The sequence below is a fragment of the Pinus tabuliformis genome, chromosome Q (assembly GCF_031772625.1).
Source record: "Pinus tabuliformis cultivar Carrire ecotype Pingquan chromosome Q, CPIR1, whole genome shotgun sequence".
NCBI classification, from domain to species: domain Eukaryota; kingdom Viridiplantae; phylum Streptophyta; class Pinopsida; order Pinales; family Pinaceae; genus Pinus; species Pinus tabuliformis.
Window position 1 is genome coordinate 747,543,696 of NC_142296.1, and position 12,555 is coordinate 747,556,250.

Sequence of the window (12,555 nt, forward strand, 5' to 3'; positions counted from 1 at the left end):
TTCCTCCCCCCTTAGGAAGCAATGGTCCCCATTGCGTTTAGTTCCTCCATGAGATGAGGAAACTTCTGCTAAACTTGGTCCCTGGTGAAGGAATTGGCCTGCTTTGACAACTCAATACAGTTGGATCTTCTGTTGGCGAGTGTGATTAATCTGTGTGTCCATGATCCGATCAGTTGCAGCTTGTTCCATGCAATCTAGATTTAACTATGTGGGTGTGATTTGTTCTGCAATGTCGGATGTGTCTAGTAATGGTGGAAAGTATGGTCGAAGGCGGTCCACATTGAACACTGAGTGTAGGCCAAGGAATGGGGGAATGTTGAGCTCAAATGCATTATCTCCCACAGCCTTGGTAATGGTGTAAGGACCATCTCGAAGTGGTCTGACTTTTCGATAGGCTCCGGTAAGCCGTTCCTTTTGCAAATGCAACTATACTTTGTCGCCCACCTGAAACTTGTGTGGCACCTGATGTTGATCATGTCACTGCTTGTACTTGGTATTTGATTTCTCCAGAATGTCATGGACCTGCTAGCGAATATGTTGGATGTGCTCAATGAAGCTATTTGCCTTATCTATTTCGGATTAGACATGAGCTAAATCTGCCTGTGTAGCTGCAAATGGCATGGCCACATCAATGGGACATAGTGGCTGGAATCCTAAGCCCACCTTAAAAGGGTTGTGGCCAGTCGAGCTGTGGAGAGCCTAGTTATAACTGTGTTGAACATAGGAGAGGCTCTCATCCCATGTGCGTGGATTCTTTGAGTTGTACATGTGAAAAATGTGTACGATCATTCTGTTGACAATCTTTGTCTGGCCACCAGTTTGGGGATGGAAGGCTATGGACTTAGTGAGTTTGGTGTCGAGCATCGACCAGAGACTGGACCAAAATGTACTGAGGAACCTGCTATCCCGATCTGAGATGATTGACTATGGGATCCCAAAGTGTACCCACACTCATTCAAAGAATAGTTTAGCAGTGGCTTCTGCTGTGATATTCTTCTTGCAGGCCGCTATAATGGCCATCTTCGAGAACCTATCGACGATCACAAAAACACAATCGTTTCCATGCTTAGTAGAAGGAAGGCCCAACATGTAATCCATGGAGATGGATTCCCAAGGTCGACTAGGCATAGGTAGCGGGGTATAGAGGCCTTGCTTCTTGATGGTCGGTTTGGCAATGTCACAGGAAGTGCATGATCTGATGTACTTCCTGACATCCTGTCGAAGAGTCGGCCAATAGAAATACTTCTGCAATACTGCCACCATTTTCTCGACCCCGAAATGCCCAACAACCCGATTGCAATGTGCTTCCTAAATCATCTTGGAACGCTTGCTTGAAGGAACACAAAGGTGACCCAGGTGGCATAACAGGGCATCCTGGAGGTGAAAATATGGAACATGATGACCCTCCAAGAGTGCCTGGTATGTGTGGCTGAATTCTGAGTCACTTTTGTAGAGAAGTGGCCAATCAAAAGTCTCGTGCCAATAGGAGTTGAACACGGTGGTTAACACCATGATCGGTGGTCGACTGAGGCAATCTGCAACATTATTGGTGTTGCCCTTCTTATACTTGATATTCAAATGGAACTGTTGTAGGTATGTGGACCACTTTTGATGGTGATCATTCTGCAATTTCCCTTGGGTCTCTATGAACTGCAGGGGTCGGTGGTCTGTGTGGATGACCGTTTCCTTCCCCAAAATGTAATGCTTCCATTGTCGATAGGCCTGCACAATGGAATACATCTCTTTGTCATAAGTGGGATACTTCCGGACTGTGTCTGAAAGTGTCTCATGATGATATGCCACTGGATGCCCGTGTTGAGTAAGGACTGCCCCAATAACATAGTTAGAGGCATTTGTCTCGACCTCAAATGGTTGTTGCAAGTCTAGTAAGAAGAGCATTGGTGCCGAGCAGAGGCGATGTTTCAACTCTGTGAATGCGTTTTGTTGAGATTCAGACCAAAAGAATTTTGCTTTTGCTCCTCCCTTGGTGACTTAACTCAAGGGCCAAGTGATATGAGAAAATCCCAACACAAACCTGTGGTAGAAGTTGGCAAGACCCAAAAAGTTGTGGAGCTCTGTCAGAGTGGTTGGAGATGGCCAATCCCGAATGGCTTGGATCTTGGTTGGATCCACATGCACCCCCTGTTCATCAATAATGTATCCCAGATATTGAACCTGGGTCATGCCAAAAGTGCATTTCTCCAAATTGACACATAACTTGTGTCGCCGTAGTGTTTGGAGAACCTATCGGATGTGGTGGAGGTGCTCTTCCCAACTCTGGTTGAAGATCAGGATGTCATCCAAGTATACCACTACAAATGAGTTGGTGAATGGTTGCAAGATGTCATCCATTAGCCTCATGAAGGTTGTAGGAGCATTCGTCAACCTGAAAGGCATAACCAACCATTTGAAAAGGCCCTCCTTGGCTTTGAAGGCAGTCTTCCACACCTCGGAGGGTTTGATTGGTGCCTGGTGATATCCTAACTTCAAATCAATCTTGCTGAAGTATTTTCCCCCTTCAGTTTGTCCAGGAGGTCATCAATCTGTGGGATCAGGTACCTCTTACGGACAATGATCTTGTTCAGCGCCCAATAGTCAATACAGAGTCTCCAAGTCCCATCCTTCTTCTGTACCAACACGATCAGGCTCCCATAGGGCGATGAACTCGAATGGATGTGACCTTTATGTAGCAGCTCCTGAATCTGCCTCTTGATTTCATCGTTCTCCAAAATGGAGTGCCGATAGATTGGTCCATTAGGCAGCGGTGCACCTGGGGTCAGATCGATGGAGTGCTTGATCTGACAGTGGAGAGAAACCCCTGCGGGGGAGGTGAAGATTTCCTCGTACTCCTTCATGACCTTCTCCATCTGTAGTTGTCGTGCGGAGGGGCCCTGTTTGGAGGTCGTGGCCACTGTCTTCTTCTTTCCTTGAGGGCGTATCATCAGGAAAACAAATTTCTGAGATTTGGAAATGAACTTACTACATTGTTTTGCAGTAACCAAAGAGATGGCGGTAGGCAGTGATACCTCCGGTATCCTGTAAAACTTATTTCCCAAAGTAACAATAACAACATGGGGCTTTGATTCATACACAACATGTCGCTTCCACAAGTATGGTTTGCCTAATAATACATCACAAACATCAAGGGGGCAATGTCACACAATACCTCATCCATGAAGGGCTTGATGTTGTATGGAAGGCAACACTGTTGGCTCACGCGAAGATCCCATCCTTGGTGAAGCCACCCAATGGTGTACGGTTGTGGGTGTGCTGTAGTCGGCAAGCCCAGCCACTTCACGACCTCTACCAAAATGAGGTTCTTTTGGCTCCCACTATCGACAATTAATTGTAGCGGGGAGCCCTTTACCCACATCTGGGAGTGGAAGAGGCGTTCCTCCTCCTCTGGATATTCAGGTTTCTCCTTCTGGATCTTCGTGGTGGCAACGGTGGCATTGGGCTCTGCATCGATAATCTGTTTCCCTTTGTCATTACCCTTGTCAGGTTCTGACTCAAAGTCAAAACATGCATTTGATTCTGAAACCTTTAGCTCGGCCACCAATGACTGCTTGGCCCGACACTCACTTGTGCTATCAGTGGAGCTCTTATGGATCTCACACCATTTTCCCGTGTCCTTTTTCGGCTTCGCGGCACTGTTCTTTGCTTGTAGCTTTGGCGGATTGTCTTGGGCTGCCCCGCCTTGGCTTTGTCCTTTGTTTTGCGGTTTTGGGGCACCTTTCCCTTACTTCGGATTCGCAGATCCAAAGTCTCGCTTCTTCTTTTAAAAATTTTCTTGATCTTGACGGCATATTGGTATGTCGTGCCGAGCGAGGAGATGTTCTCGAATTATATTTCATCCTGGATGTACCTGTGTAGGCTGTCAGTGTCGGTATCTTCATCCCTCCATCAGTGATCAAAATACTCTTGTTGCATTGCATGTTAGGTGTCTCATCTGATCATCTGCATTCCATTAGGATCATGGATCATCTGATGGTAGTGGCATTTTATAAATTTTCCCTCATGGTCTTTACCTGCTGGTCCATTTTCATACATTTATGTCATTTGTAGTCATTTTCTGTCTTTACATTTGCAAGTCATTTTTAGGGTTTTAGGTCTCATTAGGTCTAGGGTTTTGTCAATAAAGTCTTGTAAAAGCTCAATAATGGTTAGCAAGCACATAAGGAAGTCAAATAAAGCCTTAGCAACAAAAATTTCAATAATCACATGCTCAGAGGGTTTTGAGGAAAAACATAGTTTTTTATGTTTTATGTACAAGATTTCATGTTATTTCATTTTTCCTATATGTAATAATTCTAAGATGCAGCCCTGGTCACCTAGCCAAGCTCCTGCACTCCAACTCCTGCAAAAGAGTCAAAATTTCAAAGCATTGAGTCCATCAAAGGCAAAAAACAAGTCAAACTACCAAAACAGAGTTTTAAAAGACAAGTGAAAGGCAAACATTAGAAAGTGGGTTTTTATAAGTGAAAAATTAAAATCCTTTGTATATAAAGTCTTTTTCATATTGAAGAAGCTCATTTGTCCAAAGAGTGAAAGAGAAAAAGAGCCAAGTCATTTTTTAGCCGAAGGAGTGAAATTGCAGCGAAAAATTGTGAAGGTTCCTGGTGCTGCGCACTTGGGTTGAGGCGCGGCGCACGCAACGCAAGAAATACACTGAGATTGTAACGGGCGCGACACACCAGAGAGGCGTGGCGCACCTACCTCCAAAGCCTGAAACTCATCCAAATCGCCTCCTCCAAGCTCCAAACTTGCAAATTTCCTCCTTCCAGGTAAGTCAAGCATCTCATATTGCCATTGTAAGGGTTTTCATCAATTTTTATGGTGTTTCAATAGGTAAAAAACAAAGCCCTAGTTCCTTGCACAGTCAATTGAAAATGCTGCCTAGGGTTTGAAAAATTGCAATTTTTGTTGTCTTATCCCCCTCTACCATTTTCACATCCCCTCACTACATTTCACTCACCTCATTTCATTTTCCCTCCTCTCTCATTCAAACTCGTCCACTTCCTTATCCCTAAAACTAAAACCCCTAATCCCACTACTCCCAAACCCTAATTGGCATCTCTAAACCCTAATCCTTATTCCCCAAACCCTGTCATTCCCAAAAACCCTACAAGCAGCATCACAATCCCTCATTCACTGTCCCCCATCATCAAATCCCTATCATTTAATAGCAAATACCTATTGTTCTTATAAAATCTCTTCATACTCATCAAAGAACATCAAATAATGGCAAACATGGAGACAGATTCATCTTATGACAAAGATGAGGAAACAATAAGTGATTCCTCCAAAGAAATTCATGCACCAAGGAAGCCTCACGAGGGAGGGAAACACATCTAGGAGGAGCCCACTACACTTACTAAGCTATTGGCTTGCCCTCTTGCTGTAGCATGCTTCAAACATCAATCTTGCTACCAATTTTGTGAGATGGTGGAAAGAGTCAAATACCACCATGAGCTTGCTATACTTTTTGTGCTCCATCTTCACAATGGCCAGGTCAATTTGGCAGGTGTGACATTCACTTTGACACCTGAGACTATAGCTGAAGCAACAGGCATTCCGAATGTGGGTGAGCAGTGGAACAAGGGACAACTGGTGGATAAAGATCATTATGAGCCTTATATCAAGGTTGGCTTTCAGAGGCATATCAGTAGGGTCTTCCCTTTCAGATACCTACAGGACACATATGCTCCCCTTATGAAACTCATAATCAAATATTTTAGCTATGAAGGCAAATTTTCTTGCCTATACACCTATCATGTCAGATTATTGATGCATTTTACTAGAGTGAGGATGATGAATAGCCCTTATTTCATATGTCGGAATATTGAGAAAATGACCACATTGGTGCAAAGGAAACCTCCTCATCAGCAATATAACAACATCTATCACTTTGCATTAATCAAGATTGTGGTTTTGCATCAGTTGAGTTTATTGAATGTTTCATGGGATGATTTCATTTCACATGAGGTCTTCACAAGCCCTCAAGTACCCCCATCAGTTTTTCATGAGGCAGGAGAGCCTTCACATCAGCAAGAGGTGCATGAGACTCAAACCACTAGTGTGTCAGTGTTTGTCACCTACCAAAAGGGCACAAGGAGATTGTTTGCAGCAACAAAACAAGTACTATCTCCACCCGGGGTGGAAGGGGTCTCGTTTCCTTCAATAACAAAGCAGGTACAGGACAAAGGTAAGCGGCCATTGCATGATGAGGTACCTTCAGAAGGTCAAGAGAGAGATTTCATTCTCATTCAGGATGATGACATTGATTTGGGCTCCCAAAGCTCAAAGCTCAAAGAGATCATCTAGGAATAGCAAGCTGACATTCATGACTTGTCTCTCAACCTGGAAAGAGCCAAGTGGGTAATCAATTATCTTGAGCAAAGGAACAAACAATTAGAGGACTAGAAAACTATCATGGAGCTCCAAAACATAAGAGAAAAGTGACAAGTAGCCAAGAGGAAGAAAATCAAGTTGACACCACTAGAGCAAGAGATTGAAGCTGATTGTGAATCTTGGCTTGAGAGGTCAAACATGCACTTGGAGAAGATGTTGGAGAAGGCCAACAAAGAGAAAAAGATGTTGAGGTACATGGCCTATCACTATTTGGCAAGTGTAATGCCCACATTTCGAGATATAGCAAACATATAAATGCTCATAACTGGAAAACAATAATGCAAAAATTGTAATCGGCACATACCTGAACTGCTAGCTGATTGCTGATTCTGCTACTGAACTGGTGATCCCGCTGCTGGGGTGATGCCGTCGCTGTTTTGACCCAGTTTTGAGATGACCAATACCACCCAACCAGACAGAGCAAACCTAGTTGCTCAATCCAGAAAGCTCTCCACAGAGGCTCTCTGTCCCTCTGTGCCCAAAACCCCAGACCACTTAAAGCTCTTCAATTGGTAAAATCCCTTCTCTCGGCTTCCTGCTGATGAATTTATCCTTCTCGTTCTCTGCTGCCTCTCTCTGGTTTCCCCCCCCCCTTCTCTCGGTTCAGACCTCTGCTATTTATTTACCGGCTTGGCGGTGGCCGCCCTCCCACTTGCAGCCACCGCCTTCCACGCATTGATGGCTCTCAGATATTTCTCACTGTCCTCTGCGCTCTGCAATAAGTATTCAGCTGGTTCGGGCGCGCCTTTATTAATGGACTGTGGTATATATATATAGATCTTTTAGGACAGCTGAGATTTATGCTTACAATTTCCCTTTATGTTTTATAATACGTCCTGTATATACGTTATAAAGTTTAAATGATATCTTTTATAAATTTTCATTATAAGTATTATAAAGTTAAATGACATATTTTATAACATTTATATTATATAAGCTATAAAGTTTAAGTGATATTTTTATAGATTCATATTATAAAGTCTAATTAAATACTTTATAAAATTTAATATATATATTATAAAGTTTAAAGTTTTTAAAATTTTATTAATGGGTCGTTACATACATTCCCCCTTCTGAAAACTTCGTCCCGAAGTTAGAGCTTTAGGTTCAAGGTTTTAATGGACATGCCCTTTTCTATCCAGGTCCCCAAGCTATTCAAACTCATCCTATCCTCCCTAATCTCTTATGCTCCCATCCTATCCGTCCTCTACTAGAGTATGCCATGGCGTCAATTTACTGACCTAACCATTCATAACACGAAGGTAACAGCGTCGGCTATACCGACCTGATTCCCAGTAGGCATCCGGCAGTCATCATCACACGTCTAGGGGAGCGTGACTCGCACAGTCCTCCCATGACTCCAGGATTCGGAGGATAAACGGTGGGTAACACCTCCACCCCTCCAGTAGAATTAGGGCTACTACCCTATCATAGAATCACTTTGAGCTTTAACTGATCTGAGGTTCTGTCATCACGTGGCCATCTCGAAAATTGGATCAATTATCTGCAATCATAGTTTATCTGCCAGTTTATCTGCAATCTTACACTTACCCATGTATTTGTAAAATGTGCATCAGCATATTCGAAATAACTTATGTATTATTTACATATGATACTACAACATAACATAATTTTGTCATTTTCTATGCATGTATTCTGACTTTTCTTTAGGATGTATTCACTTCATGTCTTCCATTTCAGTTGCTCATCTTTGACATGCATAAATAAAACAGATTTATATTGTTTCAATTTCTACCAGAAGTAAAATCATTTAACGGCCTTAACTTTACTTCAACATTTATAATTTAGTAAAATAATCACATATATTGTTTTGGTATCCATGTACCAGCAGGAATTAAACACATATTATTTTGGTATCCATGTACCAGCAGGAATTTAAACATATATTATGCCACAAAGTTTCATGTTTATCACTAATCATTCAAATGTTTTTGGGTCTCTGACAGTGGTGAAGTAAATATATACAAAACATATTGTAAAGTTCTTCAAAATGGACATAAATTAGGGTATCTCTGACATATGTCCTCTGTATTTTCCCAAGTTGCTGATCCAGGACTATACTTGTCCCATTGGACCTTAACTTGGTCCACCAGACGATTCCTCAACTGTCGAACTCTACGTTCCAGTATACGTAAAGGTTCGACCGTTATGACTCCCTCGTCCGATACCTGCAATTCTTTCCACTGGATGTTATGAGATAGATCAGCTACATAATGTCTTAATACAGAAACATGAAATACATTATGAATTCTATGCAGGTGGGGTGGCAGAGCAAGACGGTAGGCAACAGGTCCAACTCTTTCCACGACTTTAAACGGTCCTATAAATCGTGGTGACAGCTTTGTCCCTTTTCCGAATCGAATAGTACTTTTATTTGGTTTGATGCGGACGAAGACCTGGTCCCCTACTTCATACCTCCTATCAGTTCGATGAGCATCAGCATAACTCTTTTGTCTATCCTGTGCTTCCTTTAATCGTTGTCTAATCTGTCTGACCTGCGCTTCCATTTCATGGATTAATTCTGGTCCTATTATCACTCGATCTTCTAACCTGTCCCAACTTAACGGTGTTCTGCACGGTCTGCCATACAAAGCTTCAAATGGAGGCATCCCAATCGAACTGTGGTAACTGTTGTTGTATGCGAATTCAACCAAGGGTAAATACTTTTCCCAGTGAGATTGCTGATCCATTACATACATTCGCAACATGTCTTCAAGTACTTGATTTACTCTTTCAGTTTGCCCATCAGTCTCAGGATGGTAAGCAGTGCTTAAATTTAGCTTAGTACCTAAGGCTGTCTGCATGCACGTCCAGAATCTGGAAGTGAATCGCGAATCTCTATCGGATATAATCTTCTTAGTTACTCCATGAAATCTGATAATTTCATTTATGAATACTCGAGCCACGTCAGCAACATCATAAGTATCTCTTACCGGAATAAAATGGGCGCTTTTTGTTAATTTATCCACCACTACCAGAATGGCATTGTGTCTTTGAGAAGTAAGAGGTAGTCCAGTGATGAAATCCATAGAGATGGTCTCCCATTTAGACATAGGTATGTCGTGGGGTTGTAAGAGGCCCGCTGGGTGACAATGATCTGCCTTTACTTGCTGACATTCCAAACATTTTGCAACAAATTGAGTGATATCACGCTTCATGCCTGCCCAAAAGAAGAGTTTCTTGGTATCCGCATACATTTTCCCTACTCCAGGATGAGCACAATATACTGCTTTGTGAGCTTCCTTAAGGATGGTATCTCAAAGATCTTTATCATCAGGGATGTACATCCTTCCGTGGAATCGCAGGATCCCATCGTTTTCTAATTCATAACCCGCAAATTTTGAGTCTTTTGCCTTAATTCCTTCAAGACTCGCCTTCACTTTTAAATACCAGTTGTCTTTTATAAGACGATCCAGTACTCGTTGTCTTAAGTCCACTTTAATGGGTATGAGAGAAAATATCCGGGGTCTCCTGCTTAAGGCATCGGCTACTACATTTTCTTTTCCATTAATATATGATATTCCGAAGTCATATTCACTTAGGAATTCACTCCATCGCCTTTGCCTGGCATTTAAGTCTCTTTGAGTGAACAAATATTGTAGACTTTGATGGTCGCTTTTAAGTGTAAAATTTCGTCCCACCAGATAGTGTCTCCAGATCTTTAAGGCTAGCATTACAATGGCCAATTCTAAATCGCGAGTAGCATAGAGTTCTTCATGAGGCTTTAGCTTTATGGAAGCATAAGCTATCACTCCCTTATCCTGCATCAATACTGCACCCAGCCCTTGCTTGGATGCATCAGTACATACCGTAAAGTCTTTGCCCATATCAGGGACTCTTAGGATTGGTGCACTGGTGAGTAGTCTTTTGAGTTCAGAGAATGCTTTATTACATTCCTCGGTCCACTCATACTTAACACCTTTACGCTGAAGTGTTGTGATTGGCTTTGCGATTTTGGAGAATCCCTCCACAAATCTCCGGTAATAACCTGCTAAGCCCATAAAGCTTCGTATCTCATGTGCATTTTTCGGTATTGGCCATTCCATGATCGCTTTTACCTTCTCAGGATCTACTGAAATCCATTCACCTGATATGATGTGACCCAAATAATGAATCTTTTCCTGAAAGAAAGAACACTTGGACAATTTTCCATATAACTGACGTTCTCTAAGGCAGGACAATACTAGCCATAAATGCTCTTTATGCTCTTCTTCATTATTGGAATAGATGAGAATATCATCTAAAAAGACTTGTACAAATTTATCAAGATACTGACGGAAAACACTGTTCATAAGATTCATAAATACGGCTGGCGCATTTGTTAACCCAAATGGTACCATAGTAAATTCATAATGCCCAAAACGTGTCCGGAATGCAGTCTTAGAGATATCATTTTCAGAAATCCTTAGCTGATGATACCCTGATCGAAGGTCAATTTTTGAAAAGACAGCAGCTCCTTTCATTTGATCGAAAAGATCATCGATTCGCGGCATAGGGTATTGATTCTTTACTGTAGCTCGATTTAAGTCTCGATAGTCTATGCATAATCTTAAGGATCCATCTTTCTTCTTCACAAAAATTACCGGAGCGCCCCAAGGTGAGGTACTGGGCCGGATAAGCCCTATATCGAGTAGTTCCTTCAACTGGATTTGCAATTCCTGAAGTTCTGGAGCTGTCATTCTATAAGGTGTTTTTGAGATCGGTTGGGTACCTGGCTTTAATTCAATAGTGAGATCCAATTCTCTTACCGGGGGTAATCCAGGCAGTTCCTTTGGAAATACATCCGGGAACTCGGCTAACACCGGATATTGTTCTAAGGATGGCCCCTTTTCCTGGCTTACTTCGTGAATTGCATAAGCCTGACAACCCTTTCTTAAACAACGCTTCACTTGCATTGCCGAAATGTAGCGTAAGGAAACTTCCCTCTTGATTCCTTGAATTTGGATTACTTCTCCTTCATCATTTACGCCTAAAATCCTTTTTCCATAACAGTCCACCCAAGCTTGGTGAGCTTCCAGCCAATCCATACCGATGATAAGGTCATACGTCCCTAAGGCTGTGACATAGACTCTTAGTTTAGTCGAACAGACCCCTAGGTCAATTTTGCATTGATCCACACTCAAGCCCACGGTTTGGAGTTCTCCTGAGGCCATTTCCACTTGGTGGAAATCATTTTGTCTACGAGCTGCCAACCCACATTTGTTTAATGCATATGACGAAATGAAACTATCTGTGGCACCAGTATCAAATAAGATTTTGAGTTTTACACCATTGATAATACCTGAAGTTTCCACTACAGTGGATTGATGGGCTGCTTGGTCGTGGTTGACTACTGCATGAATTCTATGATTACTTCGATTGGCTGATATCGGCTCCTTCCCAGTCCTTTGCAATATATCCGATGACGCTTCTGGGCAGTTACGCTGGAAATGCGGCCCCCCACATCCCCAACAATTGAGCTGCGCTGATCCTCTGGAATCAAGGTGTGAATTTCTAGAGAACGAGCCGCGTCCTCCCATGTTGATTCCTCTCGCACTCCTTCCTCTACCGGTAGTCCCTCGCGATGCCCATGGTCTGGTGTTGGACGATTCCGCAGCTATAGTGTTTACATTCATGGGAACTCTTGTCCCCATACTTGGGGTAAACCTGTTACCGTAAGGTGGCCTCGAGCTACCTCCTCTGAAAACGTTCCGAGGAGCCTTCCCTGGAAACCCTGATTGAAAAGGCCCTGCTGGCCCCATATCCTTTTTGATTCCAAGGTGCTCTTCTGCATAACGGCTACATTCGACTGCCTCGGCTACAGATGATGGTTTCCACATACTTACCAAGGCTCTGATGTGAGGGTTTAACCCAAATATGAAGCGTTCAGCTTGACGTTCATCAGAGTCTAAGTAGGGAATGTATTTTACCAGCTCCATAAACCTTATTTCGTACTCTTCCACCGTTTTACTTCCCTGGATTAGTGTATGAAAGGCTCTGGCTTTCTGTTGTTGAAAGTATGGAGGTAAATACTTCGCGCGGAACCTTTCCTCAAACAGATCCCAAGGAACGTTATCTGATGTAAGGTGTAGCTGCTTTTCCAGGTTTCCCCACCAAATCAAGGCACTTTCCTTTAGTTGAAAC